At 46.2% G+C, this 24,007-nt stretch overlaps 1 long non-coding RNA gene across 1 annotated transcript in view; it reads left to right on the plus strand.

Annotated features, from left to right (window-relative positions):
• Window positions 1-24,007, plus strand: part of LOC144771826 (uncharacterized) — a 207,752-nt gene that overhangs the window by 147,706 nt on the left and 36,039 nt on the right. The gene's annotated exons all lie outside the window — the stretch shown is intronic.

Here is a 24,007-nt window from a genome sequence, read left to right on the forward strand (position 1 = left end):
CCCTTGGGTAACAACTATCCAAGTGTCCTAGTTTAACAGGGTTTTCCCGTAGTTCACCCGGAAGTGTCCGAAATCAACTACTTTGTAACTTTTACGTTCCCATTGATTCTCTATGGTAACTCGCGTGTGTGTTTAGACACTGCACACGCATCCTGTGGGTCTCCTACTTCCAATCCTTTGGTTGATCAGTGTAGCCTCAGCGATTTCCTAGGCCCTAGGCCTACTCACCTTTCCTGAAGTGGTTCTTATACCACTTCTTTAGTATATGGTTCGTGAGGCCCCTACGGCAGAATTGTATTTGTGCAACTTATAGTATGCTTATTGAGTAACTTGTGCTGTATCTCGAACTGTGACCTCATAAAGAGTGCAGAGGGGTTGTGTTTGTAATAAATACATATATATTTGACATATACCTTGTGTGGTGTCCTTTCATTTGGTATTCAAGGGATCATAATTGGTAAAACAATTGACTTCACATGCTCTCTGAAGTATTAGCCGAAGACTGCTTTGTCCATGCTACCACTAGGATAGCTGGCCTATAAGGTTGACTTTACAACCATCACCATAAGGGTTGTTTGGGCTGGTGCAAGGTGCTCACTAGAATAGTGAACATCATATACCAGGCCAACTTCTCACAGTAATAACGGAACCACGCCGTCATGAGCACACGCCACCCGTTACTCATGACGGTGAGGAGCTATCATGAGCACTGAAGGGCCACGCTCACCCCCTAGCCCCCCTGCGCTGCAGCGGAATTCGCTGCGCAGGGAAGGGGTTAAAGTCTATTTTTGCTTATTGACATGTCTAAGAAGTGTATGGTGGATTTTTTATCGTTTTGAGTATTGTTTGCACAGATAAAATATTAAATATTTTTCTAAAACTGGTGTGGTGTCCCTTTGTAGTGTTTTTACTGTATTCCTGCTGGTTATGTGCAAATGCTGTACACACTGCCTTTGAGATAAGCCTGACTGCTCACGCCAAGCTACCAAGGGGGTGAGCAGGGGTTATTTTAAAAGTGTATCCCCCTTATCCTGAATATGAAGAAGGGTCCCTACTTGGACAGGGTAACAACCTGCCAACTTGAGATCCTCATTTCTAACAGCGACCAAAAGTAAACCCCTTGTTTATCGACTTAGTCTTCCAAAAGAGACAGGTGAAGCAGAAAATCTGGTCTACTGTGCTAATTCTGCTTCTAAACCCTGTCTTGAACTCGGATAGGACATTTTTCTCCCCTATCCACTTTTGACTATGGTTCAAAATCTGTTTACAAAATATTTCTGGGAGGCATCCATGAAACTAATCAGTGTATAGTTAGTAGGGATGCTATGCTGCCCCTTCTTATAGATTGTAATAAGATTTTCAATATGTGGGAGTATCCTGATATTTACTGATAGCAACAATTGTAATGAAATTGCATGAAGTCTGCTGGGAATAAGCTTTATGACTTTTATGAATTTTTTAAGCTTTTATTATATTTATGTATCAAGCATATAGAATGAAGTTACATTTTCTACATTTATTATACGGATGTTGCCTAGCTTTGATGGTATGAAACCGAATAAAGTGCCTTGATGCAGGAATAGGAGACGGTGATCAAGTGGAATGCCATTCATAATGTTGAAGAGCAAGTTGTGCCCACAGGGGGAAATGGTCTAAGGAGGAGTTTCATCCTCAGCCATGCGTGTTCCGACTACACAAGCACTACCATGCTTGCCTTATCCATGCATATACATTAATCACGCATATATGTGATTAAGGCAGTAGGCGGTCTAGCTGCTAGCTGATGGAAGCAGGAAGCAGCCAAGCAGCAGGAAGGATCAGGAAAGTACACGACGCGGTGAGGTAAGTGGGGCTGGGGCCAGGTTTTGGGGGGGTACTTTGGATGGGCGGTAGTTAGAATGGGATGGGGTAGTTTGTATGGGGGTAGTTTGCATGGGATGGGGTAGTTTGTATGGGGGGTAGTATGCATAGGATTGGGGTACTTTGTATGGGATGGGGTAGTTTGTATGGGGGTAGTTTGTATACTGGGGTTAGTTTTCAGGGCTGTGGGCTAGTTTTCAGGGATGGGGTTAGGGGTTGTTTTCAGGGCTGAGGGCGGGCTAGTTTTCAAGGCTGGGGGAGTTACGCATAGTTATCAGGGCTCAGGTGTTCGAGCTAGTTTTCTGGGGTGAGGGTTCGGTGTAGTTCTCAGGGCTTGGGGGGTCGGATAGTTTTCAGGGCCGGGGGAGGGTCATTTTCAGGGCTGGGGAGTGGGTTGTTCTTAAGGAGGGAGGGGGTTTTTTAGGTGTCAGGGAAGGGGCTTGGGAGGCCATTTTACGGCTTAGGGTGGGGGCAGGGATTGTAATAATTTTTAGAGCTTAGGGAGCAGGGTAATTTTATGGCTCGGGGGCCAGGGTAGTTCTTAGGGTTTAGGGAAGTGTGAGTAGCTTTTAAGGCTCAGGGGGAGGTTGGGATAATGTATAGGGCTTTGGGGAGGGCGCAGTAGTTCGTTTTTAGGACTGGAGGCAGGAATATTTCTAGGTCTTGGGGGGAGGGAGTTGGTATTCAGGAGGGAGGGGTAGTTTTTGGACTCAGGGCGGGGCAGAAGTTGGGGGTTAAGACTTACCTGTCAAGTCTTAACCACTGGATGTCTTTACCATATGTTTAAAAGTAGATTATTAGTATGGGGCAAATGTAAATCTGCCTCTGGCAATAATGTCATAGGGCTCAGAATAGGTCTTAGAAAATTATTCCCATGCTCAACCCTTGGTAGCCTCGCTGCGAGCAGGAAGGTTTAACTTCAAAGACAGGTATGTAAAGCATTTAAAAACACCAATTTAGTAAATAATTAAGACACAATGCACAATAAAAATCTAACATCAATTTATAGAAATAGGAAATATTTGTATCTTTAAAATTACACCAAAATGAAAAAACTTCAATGTAGCGGACCGGAAATATGAATTTTTAAAGATTTTGCCATGTATGGCACCTAGAAATCTATAGCGCCTTATCAGGACATCTGGTTGCTATAGACCGGGTCAAAGTCAAAGTTTCAGGCTTACCACGATAGAGCCCTGCGCAGTCACCCTCTAGCGGTAGGTCACGGTCAAAGTTTTTCCCTTCTGACTTAGAAACCTTTCTGGAGCTTTTCTTCCCGGGGTCTCTCGAAGCTCTCTCAGCCAGTTCGGATTCAGTGAGGGTTCGCCAGATTGCCTTGTGATGAGCACCCGGTGAAACTTATAGAAGTCCGACCTCCTGAGCGTTCCAGCGGGACGAACCAAGGATCCAGGCCGACTCACGGTTGACGGCGGGCGGCATGGCTCTTGCGGTTGCTACCAGTCACCTTTTCTCCATTCGGACTTAGAAACTTTTACAGAGCTTTTGCTTGCGGGGTCCCTCGATGCTCTTCACCAGGCCAGATTTGTTGAGGGTTCACCAGCCTTGGATTTCGCCTAATCCTGGTCAAATTCTCGAAGTTGGACCTACAGAGCTTTACAGCGGGACAACCCTGGACAGCAGGCCGGCTCGCGGTTGAAGGCAGGCAGCTTGGCTGGCCAGATTGAGTCGGTCCACTTATGGAGCTTTTTCCAAAAGTTGCTCCAAACTTCTCCAAAGTTCTGGAACTTCTTGAAGTTCCCCAAAGGGTCCCAAAGTTTCTCAAACTCACTCCAAGGGTCTTTAAGCTCGAAGATGGTCCTTGAAAGTTGAGGACTTTAGTTCCCACAATACACTTGGACAAAACCCTTACAAATCCACTAGAAGTGCTTCAGGTCGTGGATTCTTGGTGGTGATGTTCCAGGTGAGCTCTGTTAATCTGTAGCTTGCAGGGAGTCCACTTAAGTCATGTTACAGCAAGGTAGTACACAGGGCTGTAATTCCAGATGGTGCCGAAGGCGCAATCTTCAGAGTGCAGGCCTTAGTGATTGCTTATCAAACGTCTCAGCAGGGTCCTTCTTGCTTCTTTAGGTTTCAAGCAGCAGATCTGAGAGGATCTGTCCGATGGGGCAGCAGTGTGCCACCCAAAGGTATGACCACATCCTGGAAAGTGAGGCACTATTTTGTCCCAGAGTCGTCAATTCTTCCAAATTCATCATGGCTCTTTTTCCAGAAGGGAGAGAAGAGCTGGCTAAACACCCCCCTGGGTTGGCTAATCTCCATAGTCTCTCTCCCTTGCATATGCTCATTCCTTCCTTAAGCCTAGCATCTGCTGGATTCAAAAGAGTAGAGTTGTAAATTTCACTGATGTTTTCCCCTTCCCTTGAAGTCCATTGTTTACGACTCTTCCCCCTGCTCTGGCATTTCTGTGGAACAGAACACTGCCCTCCCAGCAGAGCTGGTTAACCCCAGGGGCTCGTTATCACCTCTCCAAAGGAGCCTGGCTAATCCACTCTGACCTATCAGGACAGACCACTGGAAGGCTGAATCTGGTCTTACAGACAAGAAAGTCTTATAACTTCTTGTTTGTACATTTTAGGAGAAATTCAACAACATCATATTGTTGGATTTATTAATGCCATTCTGGGAATGCTTTGAATGCTATTTCTACCATTCTCCTATCAGGATTTCTTAGTTAATAACTTCTTGCCATGTTAACCTATGTGGCAGGGTATTTGCAATGGGAAAAATAACTTGGGCCATTTTTCCAGCACCAGGGCTTATAAAAACATATTTTATAAGTACTCTGTCTATATCTACTGGACCTCCACCCCTGTAACACCTAGGAGAGACTTTAGTGGTCTGGATATGTAAACATATTGCAGATCCTTCCTTCACAGTGCTCCTAGTACTAAAGTCGATTTTGTGCAGCATTTCATCACAATGTGGGGAGTGAAATGTGCCATTTCACTTTACCCAGGGCATATAAAAATCATTTTACAAGGGTCCTCCTTCTAAATACCTGACCCTCTACCCCTGGAACACGTAGGGGAGACACTGGGGGAAACTAATATGCCCAAACATTGTAAGTTATCCATTTTTAAGTGCCCCAAACACTAAAGTCGAGTTTGGGCACAATTTACATTTTAAAGCAGTCCTGCAACACAGAGCTACTTTTCAACTGGCCTGAGGCTTCAGCAGTCCACACATGGAAGTACAGAAAGGGCAGCTGGCCTCTAAACTGCCATGCCCTATTCTATACTAGGGACTTAGAGGAAGTTTCAATCCCCCTGCCCTATTACGTACTAGTATTGAGAACAAAGAAGGCTCAGGTCCTAAAACCTCCTGGACTGGACCACGGTAAATACAAGAGAAAAGAGTGTGTCCAGAAGGACTAGTTTGCACACTTTAAAGACCATCAATTCTAGGGTTCTTATTGCTTTATTTAGCTTATTTAAAATTATTTAGATTAGTGAAGCAAATAAATATGGAGAATGTTCTAAACAATTTAATGCAGACTAAGTTTAAAGAAGTGTGGAATCGGGATGGGCGTCGCCTGAGCAGCCTCATGGAGTGAAATTGACTCCCCTGGCAGTGAGGCGCCAATTACGGACTACAGTCAAGCCGTCAGTACAACTTTGTAAAGTCTCTGTGGCAACTGGGATTTCTAACTAAAGATTTTTCGTCACATCTCATGGCAAATTGAACCATCTGGCACTCAGAAGAGGTTTCAACTATTCCTCTACACACAGGGTGGACGCACATCCCGCCGCTTTCAAGATATCAACCTTGTCCAAGTCCTGAGGAGAATCCGTGAATTGTGTGGATTCGAAACGCGTTGGCTCTTGTGAGCTCGGGGGATTGTGTATATATTGTGCCTTAAGGAATGTAGTAATAATTTTATCCTCTTGTGTAGGCAACATTGTTTTGAAGACATAACCCCCGGTCTCTTGGCCTAGGCAGGACAATTAACAACGTCTAGTTAAGGATCTAATGTCCGCTTGGTGCCTTATGTAAAAACTAGGACTGGTGTTGTACTTTCAATGTTAATGTTATTTCACACGATTGTCTAAGTTTCACTTGTCATTTTTGTCTTTTAATTTTCTCGTTTTTAAGTGGAATATAACATTGTGTATAAATGTGTTTTTGTAAATGTGGTGTTTTGTAAATGGAAGGTTTCTTTTCTAAGACATGAAAAAATATTTATTTGCTTCGCTAATCTAAATAATTTAAAATATGCTAAATAAAGCAATAAGAACCCAAGAATTGATGGTCTAGGGTATTCTCTTTAAAGTGTGCAAACTAGTCCTTCTGGACACACTTTTTTCTCTTCTATTATGTACTAGGGCCTTATAGGATAGGTCACACCAATCACAGGGGTACCCCAACCCACAGTGTACCCTAGTGTATGTAGGTGGTTTCACTGTATTCTAAGTGTTTCTTTCAGCATAGCACTGGCCCTGGGCCAGATTAGGCAGAGCCCAGGGTCAGTCAGAGTCAGTTACCACCAGTACCAGTCAGCAAAATGTTGGGGGGTGCCCAGGGCACAGGATGACTTTGCAACACCATACATGCCTTAACAACGCACAATTTGTTGTAAATGAATGCGTGGTAAAGGCATATTCATGGTTAAGATTTGTGTTGCTGAGACTGCGTGGAACTATCATGCATGGTAAATGCATGTGTGGTTCCATCACACACCCCATTTTCATATCAATTGTTTGGAGCTCCTAGATGGCTCTTTTGCGACACAGTCTCTGTCCCTCAACACTCATGTTGGTGCATGCTTCTGAGAATGGACAATATCCTGGCGGTTCAGTCCAATAACTACCTAAAGATGTTAGCTGAGATAGCCAGGGACTTTTGGCACTGCTGCATGCCTCACGACATTGCAGTAATGCAACTCGCTTTACCTAATGGATTCCAGCAATTGGAAGCTGAACTTCTTGTTATTTTTTTCATTAATCAACATTTGGACTGGGGCGGTGGGTGACATTTGAAAGCGGTGAGGCGCAAAGTGATTTGCATACAGCACCGTAGCAAGCGAGCGCAGCGGGCGAGGCCGAACCCCAAAAGGGGTGTTTGGGGGGATTACTCCCCCCCCAAGAACATTTTTTGAAAAAAAAGAAGAAAAATCGTGCATTTTCAAGCAAATTTGAGAAAAGCAGGAAGGTTAATAAAGCAATTGTGAAAGTGCAGTTATTACATTAATAGATGGCATAACATAGGTAGCTGCTTATTCAGTATAACCACAGAGCTTCATACATTCCGTCCTATTATGCTCAGGTGCTGAATTCAGATTATAAGACTTTCATGGAAATCTGAGCTCTAAGAGTAGAAGAAGTTGCACAGCAGTTGGGAAACAGCCTTCACAAAGCATTGGGAACCACGCCTTACCTTTACCATTAGAACGCATGTGACTATCACGCATGTCTTTCCACACAGACAGATGATAGTGTTAAGGTGAAACAAAATGTACTTAATATGCCATTTGATCAGTAAAATCTGTGTAGTCTCCAAATAGAACAAAAACTACAAAACTTTTAAAAACAGAGATAACGATGCATTTCTGAGTATCTCAATCAGTATTTTTTTTAATCATCAAACAAGTAGCAGCATTCACTTTTTGTAAATGAAATCAGCACATCTGTCTTTCAGTGTAGCAAACTTATCAATTACTTTCATGTTGAAGTCCAGTATTTATTGCACTAGCTTGCTCTCTACAGAGAGCATCGCCAAAGCATTAAGTCTTTCCTCTAGCATGGTGTTCCTGAGGAATGTCTTTATGCGCTTTAAGGCTGAAAAACATCGTTCAGCTTCTACTGTTGTCATTGGAGTCATAATCACAATTTTTAGTAAAGTCACTGTCTCTGTAAGTGAGTTTTCCATATGGAGTTTATGAATTAAACTCAGCAAAGTCAAGGCGCTTGTGGCCTTCGGGTACACAGGCATTCCGTAGAGTACAGTTAACTCAGTTCTCAGCTGCTCTTTTTTGAGCATAGGATATGCTTCCACAGCCTGATTCAGAGCACGCTCAGGGAAGGATTCATCATATTGTGCAAACTCTTTACTTTGCAATAAACTGGCACTCACCAAATGTTTTGTGAATGAAAAACGTTCATGTGCCTGCACAATTACAATGTCACATATCTCCTTTCCAATTCGAACCAGAGAGGTGATGTTTTGCCTGCGGTTTGCAAAAATAGAATGCTCCGGCAGTTTGCTCTCTAAATCGTCAACCCCATCTCTCACTTTCTTTATCTTTTGTACAAATGTAGATGTAGCGCCTTTCACAGAGACAGTATCTATGTCTTTTCGTTGTAACTGATCGTATAACGCATCAACATCACGCATTATTTCATGAAATAAAAACAGTAAGAACTGAAACTCTTTGTCTTGTAGTGTTCTAATAAAGCCGTGGGCTTCATTCTGACTTGTGTGATCAAAGTCTTCTCTGGATCCTATGGCGACAAAACATTTCTCAAGGCCCTCCCTATGTTCAAAGATTAAGTTGACTGTACGAATGTGAAAGTTCCAACGAGTTGAGGATCCCCTTGGTACGCTTTTGTCCACAATCTCATGAAGGGCTTCTGTTCTTTTGGGGGAACGTGTGAAGAATGCTGCTATGCCTCCGATATCCTGAAAGAAAACTCGTGTCTCTCTGATCTTTGTTACCGCCTGTTGCATAATAAGATTGAGTTGGTGGGCGTAACAGTGCACAAAATGAGCATTAGGGTACACATCTCAAATTCGTTTCTGTACTCCACCAAGGCTTCCACTCATTACGGACGCACCATCATAGCTTTGTGCGATAAGTTTTTGTTTTTGAGGCAGTTCAGTTGACACAGTATAGCTTCAGTGATGGTTGCTGCACTAGAGTCTCTTAAATGTGTGAAACCATAGAACCTCTCCACAACGTTTCTGTCACTGTCAAGGTACCGAAATACTAACACGGACTGTGTTTTAGTGGCCACATCAGTGGTGTCATCAGCCTGAATAGCCACAAAGTCTGTGTTTCGCAACTCTTGCACAATATGGCTTCTTATAATTTCGACATGAGGAAGTGGGACTGTCTCCAGCCCCCAGAAAAGCACAGCTAAACTGCCACATTGGGCTGTACCTATATTCTAACCTTTAGATCCTGTATTAATCCATAGTAATCCATAGTTTTTTCCTTTTTCCAAATTTTTCCTCCAAATGGGAACACGCACATCGTGTATACGTTGTTTTGTCAAGTTTCTATTATTCAAATGGTGCCACTTAGGGCGTAAACCAAGAATAAGACTGGTAACGCAAATTCATTCCAGGCAGTCTTTATTGAAGTCACATAACCCAATGCATTTCGGGCCTCCAGCCCTTCTTCCGGGGTCACTTGAAACAATAGTGATATTGCATCATTACCCAGCTGTTTGTTATCATAAAACATCATCATAATCCATAGAACAGTATATATTTCTAATTACTTATAATGCATAAATAAAAAACGGCGTGCTAAAAATATAATCTTCATGAATTGAAAAACCCCAGATTAGAACCCCTGTATTCTGCGCATTGCTACCCAGCCCATTATTTCACTGTGCCACCCGCTACTGTTGAAAACCTGCTACATCATTCTTATAATTTCGAGCATACAGTCAAGGAGTTCATTTTGTATTGTATTAGAGGTGCCCTTAAAGACTGTAGCACGTGCTAAATGTGTTTCCAAATCCTTGTCTATAGTTGACATTAAATCCACTAGGCCTCAGAAGATCCCAGATTTTGAGGAAATTTCTGATTCGTCATGGCCTCGCAATGCCAGTTCGAAGGCACCACAGAAACGAATGCAATCAATGATCTTGGATAGATGTTGTCTGTTCTTATCAACAGCTTCATTGTGTTTCTGAATGGATTTGAAATATGCATCATTTATCTGCTGCTCAATTGGTGCGTCTTCCCCCAACATTCCCAGTCTTGTCAGGTTTTCCAGATGATTTCTTGTGAGTGCATGCTTCTTTATTTTTTCAGAAATATGCTTCAAGTCAACCAGTCCTTGATGTGTCCAAGAAAAGTCACCACCAAACAGCAAGCAGGGGAAGCAGAACAGAGAATTTTTTATAGGGCACCCTGTAAGCCAATCAGCTTTTGTGTACCAGGCATTTGAGAATGTACGTGTTGACATTTTTCCTCTGTCCTGGGTAGTTTGCTGTAGGTTTATTTGAGGCTGATGAGATCCTAATTGCTTTATCTGTAGTTTTTGTTCAAGTGGCCGTGCCTGGAATGACCTTGCAATCAGCTCTTTTACTGTATTCATGATGGTGTGTTGCTGGCCTTACCAATGTATATATTATAGAAACCTGTCAATAATCAAAGTACAATGTATAAGGTGCAGTGCAATAATATCAAATCTCAGTATAAATACATATATCTTGTGCATTATCGTAATACATCTCAAATGACTGCTAAAAATAGAGCCGTACTCGCTCCTGCCTCTCTGTGCCATAGTGGTTGCTGGAGGCACTGAAAGACAATACATAGCGCTAATTCCCATGTAAAAAAATATAGCATCAATTTGCTTACCTTTAACTCTGGTGTTTGCAAGGTGGTAGCCGGGGTGAAAGAGCAGCAAAGGAGGTTGGGGTCCTCTTGTTGTTTGCTGAGAAATGGCACCAAAATGCGGTAATGTTTCAGGTTGTCAGGTGCTGAAAATGAAAAGATAACAATTTATTTTTGAAACAGTTGGGTAATCAAACAAAGACTGTGGTGAAAAAACATAATGCTCCAATGTTCTCCCTTGCAGTTTGCATCCAGCTCTTAGATGACAGTTAAAAGCTTGCTGTTGTATGTTAGGATTTTAACTTAGAAACTGCAAGTAACAAAAGGATCTATCTGACAAAAGCAGTCACTCACCGACCTATTTACATCATTTGCTCCAACCGGGGGTCAAAATAAATTCTCCCTGAGGATGTTTGGCAGCCAGAAAGCTGTGCTCATTTAATTTTTGAAACCCACTAGATACATAGAGTATGTGGCGGGCTGACTAAATTATGCTGCAAGAAGAGGCAAATTATGCTGTGTGATGCAGTATAGTTTGTGATAGTATCTGTTTCATTTTGTTTGCTCATTGGTTTCACCTCATAAGCACTACCTTAACATCTGCATGTCACAATAAACAACAAGCATTGCCATAGCCAATAGGTCTTGCTCTTTGGGACCTTATAAGAGTTCAGCCAGAGCTATCGCCTTTGCCAATGTTTTTAAGCTCTCTCTGCTTCAAACCTACACCCTGAGAGCAGCGTTTAACCTACCCTTGTCCCCAGGAGCACAGAGAAAGAGGTGATTGTGCTGCGGTGCAGAGCAGGCAGCAGGAGGCACTGAGGGGACGTGAGGCCTGGGACAGAGCTCCTACAGAGGGAACATACCTGGGGTGGAAGAGTGGAGCAAAAAGGCTATCACTGGGTTGTGTCGCAATAGCATGTATATAGCGCCAATTACCATGCCTTAGAAAGCATTGGAGCACTTTATCCGGGCAGCACACTCTCGGTAACAAAGGGTCACTGTATATTTTTAAGGGGTTGTAGTTGTTTTGGGGGATTAATCTTGTGCTATCAAGGAAGCCATTCCATGTATTTGCTCCAGCTTTTATGTGGTAGATAAATTCTTAGGAGTTAGGTGAGATCTTTGGTGGGGGTGAATTCACATGAATGATTAGTGGTATTCATAGGTGAGCTACGAGGGATTAGATATTGCTAGGTTGCAGGGGGATCACTTTTAAAGGCTGCATTGCCACTTGGTGATGACGCGTGGGATCTGTTTCAAAACACATTAACAGGCGTTAAGGCGAACATGACGCCTTCACCCGCAACGCCTCACGCTCCTCTAACTTGTACCAGTCCAGTCCCACCCGCTCACCAACGACCAGCAGCGCCTGGAAGATACTCCTACAGGCCCCAGCGGCCAGCAGCGCCCAGAAGCCCCTCGCTTCGCTTACCTTCCCAGTCCACCACTCAGTCCCACTTGCTCAGAGTCCATCCCCAAAGCCTCGAGCTCACCTTACCGTTACCCGGCCGCACCAGTCCTGTCCCGTTCCTCCCCCGCTTGCCCACCAACATCTGCCTGCAGTAGTCACTATTTACATGTCCGCAAAATCACTTCCATGTTTACAACCGGTCTAGGGATAATGTAACCATGCTCACCTGCCTTTCTTAATGCAGCTTCTAATATCAATGACCTCTTTAAACAGAGAGAAGAAACTTGTGTTCTCTGCCCTCCAGCACGTCCGTCAGTCCAAGGCTCCACATTAAGCATAATTGGAGGAGAGCATGTCAAAGACCTGAACTCAGTGCTCCGCTCTGAAGAGCTACATAGATTTAATAAAAAACAATTCTAACAAGATTAAGCAAATTTAGTTTAAAACAGGCAGACAAGACTCCTGCTCACCTAACACTTGTCATTTAAAAGCCCGGAGCAATACATTAAGTGGAGCTGCTGAATAAACCTTCCCACACACACATTTAGAGGCAGAACGTTGGCATTGGTGCAGCACTGCTTAGATCTGATTGGTAAACCACCAAACACATCTTCTCACAATCTAAACAAAACTGAACTCTCAAGAATACGTACGTAATAGCATGGACTCAATGTTGAGAGTACAACAGGATACACCGGAAGCACGAACAACAGACATCAAAAGGTGAAGCGCCTTAAAGCAGCAAACCTAACAGACTACACTAGGAATATCAACATCACACTCTCACACTTAACTCCTGAGATCCACAGATGACATCTTTTCCCTCCCTAAACAGCATTAAATATCAAGGGAATGTTGTAGCCTCTTGACTGTTTCCCTTATCCACGCAGACACAAACACTCACTTTTTGAAAAAGAAACATGCACCACACACAACATGCTAGCCAACAGGTGAGAAGGTCACTCAACATTCATTAAGAAAATCCATGAAAGTTCTTCATCCAACATGCACCACACACAGCAAAGTACAACCTTGCAGGGATGTAATAGAAAAGTAACCTGCAAAACTCAGATCAAGAGACAGAAGTGTAGGGCGATAAAGGAAAGAGGCAGGAGGTGAAATCAAAACTAGACTGCCCTAGTGTTCTCCAGCCTCAGCAGTCGGCAGCAGCGGTGGCCTTCAAAACTTTGGGCTCCTGCACTTTTTCTTTTTTCATTAAGCACGGGTTCCCACCAGCTCTCTCGACTTCTGCTGGAAGTCTCATTCACCTGAAACCTAATTTCTCCCGATTTAAAACAAGCTGAGGCTCTGAAAGAGAACAAATGAGATGAATTGCAAATCAGCTTCTATGAGCGGGCACATTTTTACCAGAGACACAAAAATCACTGGTGTGTCTAATTGCTCCCTAATAACCCTCGAAATGAAAGATAAATTGCTGCAACGCGCAAGGTACGCCAATTCAATTCTCCTCTGCGAGATTAGCAGCGGGCAACAAGGAAAATGTGGAGGTCTTAAAGCACGAGGCAACACAGCAGACAAAGTCTAGCAGCAGAGACAGCGCGGCAAAACACAACGCGAGATGAGTATTGCAGAATCAGAGCAGGAGATAAACTTGCAGCGTCTGAGCGTGAGACAAAGTATTGCAGCGTCAGAGCATACAAAATAAAGTATTACAGCATCAGAGCATGAGATAAACTTGCAGCGTCAGAGCATGACAGGCACTAACACCCGTCAACAATCCAGCAAGCCAAACCGGACACAAACTGCCACAACCAAGTGGAAAAGCAAATTACGGAGCGTCTAAAGCCTGAGTCAGTCCCACCCGCACACCAACGACCAGCAGCACCAGCAGCGTCCAGAAGCCCCTCGCTTCGCTTACCTTCCCAGTCCACCACTCAGTCCCACACTTGCTCAGAGTCCATCCGCACACCAGTCCCGTCCCGTTCCTTCCCCGCTCACCCATCGGCACCAACAAACACCTGCCTGCCCTGCAGTAGTCACTAGTCAGCACACTGGAGTGGAGGACGCTCCCCCGCGTCCGCACCTCACCCTGACCCACACACAGTCACTCGCTGATGATGAAGCCTAAGCGAGCGACGAGCGTGGTGTAGCCGCCAGCAAGCTTAGCCAGGGCCTGCCTGAGTGAGGCCTAGGCTAAGCCTAGGCCTCACTCAGGCAGGCCCTGGGGCCTGGGCCCTGGCTACACGCTACAGACAGTCAAGAATGTTCAAAGCGGCCTCCCCGCGTTTTGTAACGTCTACGTTAAGGCCACACACTCACACAGATGCCAAATTTGGAACGGCGGAACCGGATTTGTGTCTCGGCGCTGGCTCAGTCAACTTCCTGTGTGATTCTGGGCAAATCAGTTAATTAATGCCCCCGTGCCTAAAAAATAAATGTGCCCTTGTGTAATGTTACTGGTGGTCGAGTTTTTTTTTCTCTCTGCTGCTCTGTTTTTGCACTTTTATACAGCGCGTATTCAACTATTCGACCCTAAAGTATCGAAGCGCTTTACATGACCGCCAGTTACATTGCACAAACTCACATTCATTGTTTTCCTTTAAAAATAATTTGGCTCTAAATCTCTGAGACTGTGATGACAGTGAGAGTACTAACTTACTACTAAAACTCGAGTGACGGACGGTCAACAACGACGAACTCAGTCAGAGTCAAGTGAAGTCAAGTGACGGTCTGCTGCCTGGCCTGCACGTACAAGACAGAGAGGGAGCCCCCGCCCCCTACAGAAACTTAAGTACACAGCGCAACTAGTAGGAAACGTCGCGGTGCGCACTGCGCACGGCCCCAAATCATGGCCAATCACTAAATGGCTTCACATGCTGAAGTCACAGTGATTGGCCTTGACTGATAAAGTGCTGAACCTGAGCCCAGTGTGCCACCCACCCATGCGCGGCATCCAATAATGGATTGCCTGTCCTTCGGCGCGGTGGACCAGCCAATCCTGGCGCTGCATTAGCGCCAGGATTGGCTAGGGGGGCACACAGACTACTCACCCTGGCACCTTCTCAAACGACGGGGCCCAGCTAAAGACACACCCCCTGGCCCCTTTGGTCGTCTCAATCAACTTGACGGCTAACGCGCATGCGCGGGCTAGTTTCCGCCCGAAATTCCTCATGCGCAGCAGAGTCGACTTGGTCAACTCACAGACACTGATGTTATATTGTAACCCAGCTCCACCCCCTGCGTACTCCCTATTCCATCGGGTCTGTCCCGGAACGAACCCCCGATTGAAGCGCTGCGCTGCGCTTCATTTTATTTAGGTGCCGTGCTCTCTCTGCAGCCGCAGGTGCGTCCACCAGGCTTAGTGGGGCTACGCCCCAATGGACGCACCGCGGCTGCATTTAGAGCTTATGCAGGATAGATCTATGTATGTCTCACCTGACTTTTCAGCTCTCATAATATTTCACCAAAAAGTGGATCCAAAGGCACTGGTGAAGGATGCATTTTTACAGTAATGGAGGGAACTGAATAATGCTTTCGCTCCACTGACCCATGATTCCAGTGGTCATTTTTCAGATCAGGAAGTAAGCAGCAGAACTAGTCTTAATAACTGCTCTTTGGAGGATGTGGCTTCTGGTCATTCTGGAGTTGTCTTGAGAACCTCCAAGGCTGCTCTCATCTTTTCTAATGGTTGTTCTGAATTTGGCGGGCCATTCAACCCATCGGTGTTACAGGGCCATCTTCGTCTAGTGGCATTAAGCCTTTCAGGAGTATTTGGAGAATGCCAGGAAGTTCACATCAAGCTCTCCACTTCTTCTACAGGAGTTGGTCTGACTCCAGCCACAAAATACACAGATCTACTTGCAATATGTGGGCATGCTTGTGTATGGAAAATGATCACCATCACATGGGTCATACATTGCCTATGTGGTGAATTTCTTTTCAATTCTGGCTTTAGAAGGCTTGGCTTATAGGTTAATTTCTTACTCTTTTCCAATCTCAGCTAGACATCTTTCTCCCACATATCACCCAGTTGGGCAACATCTGCTGGTGTCCAGACTGCTGACAGACATTTTTTTTTCTGTTACCTGGAACCGAAGTATATCTTCCTTTTGGGATGTTACCTTAGTATTTATGTTTATCCATCTTGGCAGGATAATAACCTTTTGTCCTGAAAACAATTGTCAGGCAAGTTAGCCATGCACTTGTGTTTGGTGTCATTTCACAGGGTTGCAGACAATCAGGCGTCGGACTTAGCAGGTAGATATTTCATACTGGAAAGTGTATATTTTTTTGTGTCCAGGAAAACCAAGATAGATTCAATGCATAATTTGTGGATGTATGACGTTACAACGCATACTTTTACCACGCATACCTTTACAACGCGGTTTTTACCACGCATACCATTACAACGCATAGCGCTTAGAGATGCTGGATAGTGGTAAGTATAATTTTCTAGGGAAGGTGTTGGATAGAAAATTAAACTTATTACCTATCCTAGAGCGCCCCCCAGCGCAATGCGTTGTAATGGTATGCGTGGTAATGCCTGCGTTGTAATAGTAGTGCGTTGTAAAATTTTTGTTGTAAACGTTACATACCATAATTTGTGTGCCACTTTTCTGGTATACCAGAAATTATATGTTGTTAACTGTCTATGTGTCTACAAGACTGTTGCCAGTGCAATGTCTTCTCCCCATGGTCAGCTTTTAATTCCCTTAATTCATCCCTTTTCACCTGGGCCCTCTCCCACCTTAGCTCAGTGAAGGAAATGAATAATTTGCCTTTCCAAACTGTTTCATGAATGTCATTCTCTTAAGCTCCTAGATAGGAAAAAACCTTTACAACGCGGGCAGAGTCACGCGTCGTTCACTCACAAGCCCAACCATGCACGCCTTTAAGGCAATGCGCGGTCCAGATGTTGAAATGGGGGGCAGGAAGAGAAGGGATCGGGAGAGGACGCTGACTGGTAGTTGGTGCTTATGCCGAGTTTTGGGGGGTCGTTTCTATGGGTTGGCAGGAGGTTTTAGGGCTCGGTCGGGTAGTTTTTAGGGCTTAAGGGGAGAGTCAGGGTAGTGTTTAGGGCTCGGGGTCAGGATAGCGTTTAGGGTCAGAGTACTTTTTAGGGAATGGGGGGGTCCAGCTAGTTTTTAGGGTGGGGGGGGTCGGGTAGTGTTCAGGGCTCAGGGGATCGGGGTAGAATTTAGGGCTCGAGGTTGGGGTAGTGTTTAGGGCTCAGAGGGAGTCGTTAGTGTTTAAGGGTTCATGGCAATGTTTAGGGCTCAGGTCGTTGTAGGGTTAAGGGCTCTGAGGAGTCGGGCTAGTGTTTAGGGTTCAGAGGGGTTGTGTAGTGTTTAGGGCTCAGGAGGAGCGGGGTAATTTTTAGGGTAGTCTTTTGGGCTCGGAGCGGGGAGGTTGGGTTTTGATCTTTACCACACATGCCTTTACCACTCATGGCTTTATCACGAATTGCGCTGTAAAGGCATGCATGGTAACGGCATGTGTGGTAAAGGAATGCATTGTTCACATGCATTCGTAGTAGAGGCACGTGTGGTTTAGCCATGCATGCCACTGACATACAACCCCTCCTAGATGCGCCTCTCTTCCAGAACAACCAAACCACCAATTTCACCATCTTTAAAAAGGCTTTTAATGCAACTCTTTTCAAAAGCGAGACCAGAAGACCAGCGCCATGTCTATCCTGATGGGCAGAGTGTAAGAGAGCCTGGTTAGTCACCGTTTGCAGGTCTGATGCACTTTTAAACACATTTCACTGTCCGTGCAGTAAGAATCCGAACGCCACACGCTGTTTGTCATTCAGGCAACTCCGACAAAGCAGTCTTGACAAACCACGATTGTTTCTCCACTTAAAGCTGTTGTCATGGTTCCACTGGACAGATGCAATAAAGCACAGAGATCCTGCCACGGCTTTAGGCTTGTTGAGTCAACGCCATTGTTCGCTTTGCCTCGTACACTGTGCAACCCTTTTAGACAGAAACATTAATACGAACGTTGTGAAGGAGAGCAATTGTACAAACTGGAGGAAAAAGCGTAGGCAAAATTGGGTATTCTCATTTTAAATGCTACTATCAACTTCAAATTATTCACCGCTGCTCTTTGACCTCCTGGGTGGCAGTTGTACAATACAAAAGCAACTTGATAAGACCTCTGCTCCAATCTGCCTCAGAAAAAGATGCCGGCGTTTCATTGTGTAATGTAGTGTACCAAGAGCCCTGGAAATCCATTCAAGGCTCATAAAGGAGGAAGAATAGAAGAGGCAGATAGGGAAAGAAATGAAAAGGGTATAGGTAGGGCGAGAGAGAGATATGGAAGCAGAGAGAGCGAGGAATTAAGGCTGATTGATAATCATTGTAGAACAATAACAGTTGGCTTCAAAGGTCATCCAGATGGGAAAAAGGGTCACTTTATACCCTAAGCTAAGAAAGACATTTTCAAACTTGCACTGGTGAAAGGTAACATTATAAACATGATTTCATAGGCATAGTAAGGGAAAACACTGGTTAGTCAATTGACAAGCATGACATAGAACTGAAGATTTCGCTATTAAACCTGCACAACACACAAACCACCCTTTGACACCAAACTGCAAGCACAGGAACACGGCTAGCTTCAGCTTTGAATCATGGATGCACTTTCGTATGAGTAGACTGGAGACAGTATAAGTGGTTTGAAGTGAATAACACAGTATGTCAGTTTTCTGTTGCCCAACCAGTATAAACCGATATTGACGAAAAGCTGATAAGTGAATGCATAACCCCTGCACTGTGCCCACTCCAGAGTACATGCAGGGAAAATGCATTTGAGAAAAGGAGACCTAGGCAATTAACTGGTCCTATATGGACCTCTACTAAGCACATTGCACGCCGAAACGCGCTTAGAGAAAAGTATGTCCCATTTGTGTCACAATAACTTTTTATCATGAACTTACATTAATAAAATTGTATTTTTAATAAAAATGTTGAGTACACTGAGTCAATGTTCATATCAATGTGCTTAGTATAGGTCCATATAAGACCAGTTAACCCCTTCCATGCTGATGACGAACCCCAGCCGTCATGCACTACGGTGCTCGTGTGCTGATGACGGCTGGGGTTCGTCACGGCCCCGCCCTGTTCGTTTGTGTACAGAACAGCAGGGGAATCGCGGCCGCATGGAAGGGGTTAATTGCCTAGGTCTCCTTTTCTCCAATGCACCGCCATGTATGCCAGCAGTCAGCACACCTCTGATCTTTAATGCATTGAAGCCACACCACCATCCCTTTGCTGGCCTGATCTGTCTTTGACCGTCTCAGTAGTAACTCTAGCTCGGCTGTTTTGGGTATTACATCGCTTGCCTGCAAGCAACGCCCGGCTGGCCCAGCCCTCCTGGGTGCTACTAACTCGCTGAGGCAAAATGCCCCAAAGAATGCAGTGGAGAATGCAGCCTTAAAAAGGAGTTCAAAGGTATCCCTTGTTATATCACCCAGTGTTTCCAAACGCAAGCCGAGCTTCGTGAAGTCTATTTGACACCTGTTGTTCCTCCTTGTGCCTTCTGCGCACTTCCACCTTTTCATTGCTGCTTTGATGTAATGAGAAGCAGCGGGGTCCTGCCCTGTTTCGAGTTTTGTGTAATGCGCCACAGCGTACAGGTGAGCTTGCGCCCATGACCTGGATTTTTTGCTGTTGAATGCCCACTGGACGAACCTCTTGACTGCCCTGCTTGTGGCGACCACGCCCCTCAGGGTATGGATTCCTCCTATATGCATCACTGTCCCAGCGTCCCTCTTATAAAGCCTGGCTGCTACTGTGGCGGGGACTTGGTTTACCAAATCCGACACGTCTACCCCACCAGGCCCCACAGTTGTACCAGGAAAAGGGTCATAGCCAGCTCCGCCCCCGGGGCCAGTTCCCTGAATCTGCTCATCCATGCTCTAGACAGGGCATCCGCCACCTGATTCTCCACCCCTGGTACGTACCGTGCTCTCAGGTCTATGTCTGGACACCTGGCAGATCCTCTATGAATTGCTGGAAACACCTCTTTGTTGTCTGACCATAGTGTCAGCTTCATGTTACGCAATTCATGCTTCCAGATTGTTAGGGCTGCCACAATGGGAAATAGTTCAAGAAATATAATATTGTTGGTGGTGCCCTGCCTGCACCATCTGCTGGGCCAGTGGTCCGCGTACCATTTGCTGCCCAGGATTGCCCCAAAGCCCGTGCTGCCTGCTGCGTCCGTGAACATCGCTAGTTGTCTGCTTGTGACCCAGCCTTCTCTCCAGATTAATACCCAGTTGAAGTCTGCCAGGAATGTGTCCCACATTAACAGGTCCCACTTGACTCCCGCCCCCAGCCTGACATGGTGGGCTTGAAGGTAAGTCCTTCTTTTAGTTGAGTTAACCGCCTTGCGAACACCTTGCCCACAGGCATCACCCTGGATGCGGAATTGTGTTTACCGATCAGCCTCTGCGGCTCCCAGAGCATTGCTTTCTCTCGGCCGCAGAGGCCCCTAATGTCCTCCCTGCATTCCTTCACCTTTTCGTCAGGGTGTCTGGACGTTCCTGCCGCTGAGCCTAGCTCTATCCCCAGGAATTTGATTTTGCTGGCGGGGGCCACCATTTTTTCAGCTGCCAATGGGATCCATAGTTCCTCTGCTAACTTTTGAAATGCTGCACTCGGCCGATGTGGCTGGACCGGTGAAGAGGAAGTCATCCAGGTAGTGGAGTTTACCTCCTGGTGTGTGCCTAACAAGCAGGGCCCATTCTAGAAACGTGCTAAAGATTTCGAAGTAAGCGCATGATACCGCGCACCCCATGGGCATGGCTTTATGAAAGTACAGGTCCCCTTACCACTGAAACCCCAGAAGTTGGAAGCTTGAAGGGTGAACCGGGAGAAGGCGGATGGTGAATTCTATGTCTGCGTTTTCCATGAGGGTCCTGTGGCCCAATGATATAACTAGGTCGATGGAGTCATCAACTGTAGCATAACCCACAGAGCAGGCTTCTGCGCTGATCCCATCATTTACTTATGTCCCCTCAGGAAAGGAAAGGAGGTGAATTAGGCAGAACTGGCATGATTCTTTTTGAGGACCACCCCTAAGGGCGAGATCACCAGCCCTTTTTGCATGTGGGGGTGGGAGAGGCTCCTCTATTCTACCTAATGCTCTCTCTTTCTCCAGTTTTTTAGTGATTACCCCTGGGTGGTTGAGTGCGGATTTCAGATTATTTGTGCTGCCTAGGGGGAGGGGGCCCGCAAAAGGGATAATAAACCCTTCCTCAAAACCTTGCACCAGTACTGCATCATTTGTCCTGTTGTGGTACTTATTGGCTAGCTTGCGTAGTTGGTGAATGTTGATGGTGGATCTGGCTAACCTGCAGATGTGAATCCTCTTCACTCCCCCCTCGCCTTCTTTGGCTGACTCACTGCTTTTTCTTCTTCTCTTTTTTGTCCCCCCTGTGTCCTCTGCCAATGTTGAGGAAATGTGTTGAAATGTGCATGAGGCCACCCACGTGCATTCGTTGGACTCATATTTCCAGCATATTGCTGCTGACCTGCTAGGAGGTGGGTCCTTCCAAGCACTGAATGGTTTGGGTCTATGGCATGTCCTACCCTTCCCTTTGTGGAAGGACACCCGAAAGGGCTGCTCGCTCTTCCCTGCCTTGGCCTCCTTAGCTACCATCATTTTGTGTATGAACCCAGACACATCTTCCTCGTTCCATTCCATCTCTGGGTGTGTTTGCATTTTTAAACTGAAACCTTTATCATTCTCTAGCCATGCATCTCAGGGAATTGTCTTTGTGCATTATGTATGTTGGCCTCGTAGAGCCATAGGTCGGCTGCGCAGTGCGGGAACTTATGTGCGCAGCTGCTCCCCTGCTCCACGAAGATCGGAGCTACCCCAGAGGAGCATTTCAAGTATGGCGCATTCACGGTACATCCTGCTCAGGCTCTGTGGTGTCATAGTTTGTGTCTGTCAGGCGCAGTAGACGGAGGTATCTAGGGCATGTAATTTCAATAAACTCTTGAGAGAGAAGTGTAAGCAGTGGCTTCCAAACCGTGCGGAATGTTGCTGTGGTCTGTGTGAGTGTAGCTTGGATACGTTCCATCCCTAGTGTAAACCAAAGTCTGTGCAACCAGCCCGTGTGGGTGGGACGTGGTGTTAGTCCCCTAGAGGGATAGGATGTGCTGGGAGGCGGCCTGTATCGCGAAGGCCCATTTGGCGCCCCCTATTGGATTTAGAGGGAAAGTGAGTGCATTCGGGAGACCTAGAATGGTGTAAGCTGGAAACCGTGGGATTTCAGTGTCTAGGGAGCTATCTTGAGGACTGCTATCCAATCCGCCTTGACTTCTGTGCATTCCCATAGAAGATGTGTCAGAGTGCCTGTTTTCCCGCATTCCCTCCAGCAGGACGCGCTCCGGGATGGGTTGCCCCTGTGGAACCTCGCAGGTGTGAGGTACCAATACGTGGCCAACTTCGCAGCTGATTATCTGCCCGCTGCATTCCTCGCTGTGTGGTTGGCTCTGTAATAAATCGATCGCCACTCCCGAAGCGTTAATGTTCTCCCTAGTTCCTGCTCCCAGCGTCTCTGCCCTGCGGTGTGGTGTGTCTCGGGGAGAGGAGTGTGCATCTTGTATAGGTCCGTGATAAGGCCCCGATCCGAGTCCTTCGTAACCAACCATTTCTCAAATGCAGTCATATGCCTACCAACAAGTGGGCCAATGGTGGGTTCCGTGAGCCAATGCCTAAGCTGGAAGTATTGAAAGAGCTGTGGCAAGGTGATGTCGTACCCCTGGGACAGCTCGGTGAATGGGATAAAGCTCAAGTCGAAGAAATGTCCTGCTGATCTACAGCTGGAGCCTCGCCATTGCGGGAATGATCGGGGATCAGTGCCCGGGGGGAACTCGGGATTGTCCAATAGAGGAGTGAGCGGCGAAGGGAAGGTTGTGAGCTCACGCCTGGCAGCAACCGAGTCCCACACTCTCAGTATGGTGCGTGTAATGGGTGAATTCTGGAGGTATCGTGGTCTTTGAAGGCGGCGGAGGAATGGTATTTTCCACAGGGATGTTTGAGCCATGGCTCTGTCTTAGAAGAACCATCTCTTCTCTGATTCGGGCCTATACCATTCCACGAAGTATCGCAGCTGCGCTGCCTGAAAATATTGTTGTAAATTTGGAATCCCCAGACCCCCCTCGTCCATCCCTCGGTATGCCAATTGTTTGCGCATTCGCGGTCTCTTCCCCCCCTGACAAAGTGCTGGATCGCCGCTTGCAAATGTGTGATAGTCCCGGCTGGTGGGGACATGGTGATAGTTTGAAAGATATATAGTATCTTGGGGAGTGCCGACATTTTCAGCGCCGCAATCCTTCCCAGCAGGGATAGCGGCTGTTTTGTCCAGCACTCCAGATCCTTTTGAATCTGCATTGTTATGTTAGCGTAGTTCAACGCTACCGTCCGATCTGTAGATGGTGTAAGGGTGATACCCAAGTAAGGGAGTATCAACTGGGTTAACAGTCCCCCTCCGTAGACAGGTGATTCACGGTTAGTGTGAGCATACTTGCCCAGCGGCAAGATCAGTGATTTCCCTCTATTCATCCGAAAGCCCGATACCTTGCCGAAAAACTCAATCTCTTCCAGGAAGGCTGGCACTGAACGCTCGGGGTTTTCCAGGGCCGCCAAAACGTCATCCGCATACAGGCCTATGGAGTTTGGTTCCCCGCCAAAAGTTATGCCTCGTATGTCAGGGTGGTCACGCACTCTCTGTGCCAATGGCTCGACATAGAGCGTGAACAGGAGAGGGGAAAGGGGACACCCCTGCCGAGTACCGCGCTGAATTACGAAGGGACGGGAGCATAAGCCATTAAGATGGACCCGCGCCTGAGGGCTATGGTAGCAGCTTGCAACCCAGGCTTGAAAGCGCTCTCCCGCCCCAAAGTGTGTCAGAACCTTCCTTAAGAAGACCCAGTTGACACGGTCAAACGTCTTTTCAGCGTCAATGGCCAGGAGTACCGATTCCGATTGCTGGAAATGAGCTTTATCGATCAAGTGAAGGCAGCGCTTGGTGTTGTCACTGCATTGTCTGCCCGGGATGAAGCCTGATTGATCCGGCTCTATAATCCCGGGGAGACAAGGGCCAAGCCGCGAGGCCAGCACGCCCATAAAGAGCTTAAGGTCGAGATTAAGCAAAGAAATTGGCCGGAATGCGGAACATTGAGTGGCGTCTTTGCCCGGCTTAGGCAATACTATTACATCTGT

This window comes from Lissotriton helveticus, chromosome 8, assembly GCF_964261635.1.
Source record: "Lissotriton helveticus chromosome 8, aLisHel1.1, whole genome shotgun sequence".
NCBI lineage: Eukaryota > Metazoa > Chordata > Amphibia > Caudata > Salamandridae > Lissotriton > Lissotriton helveticus.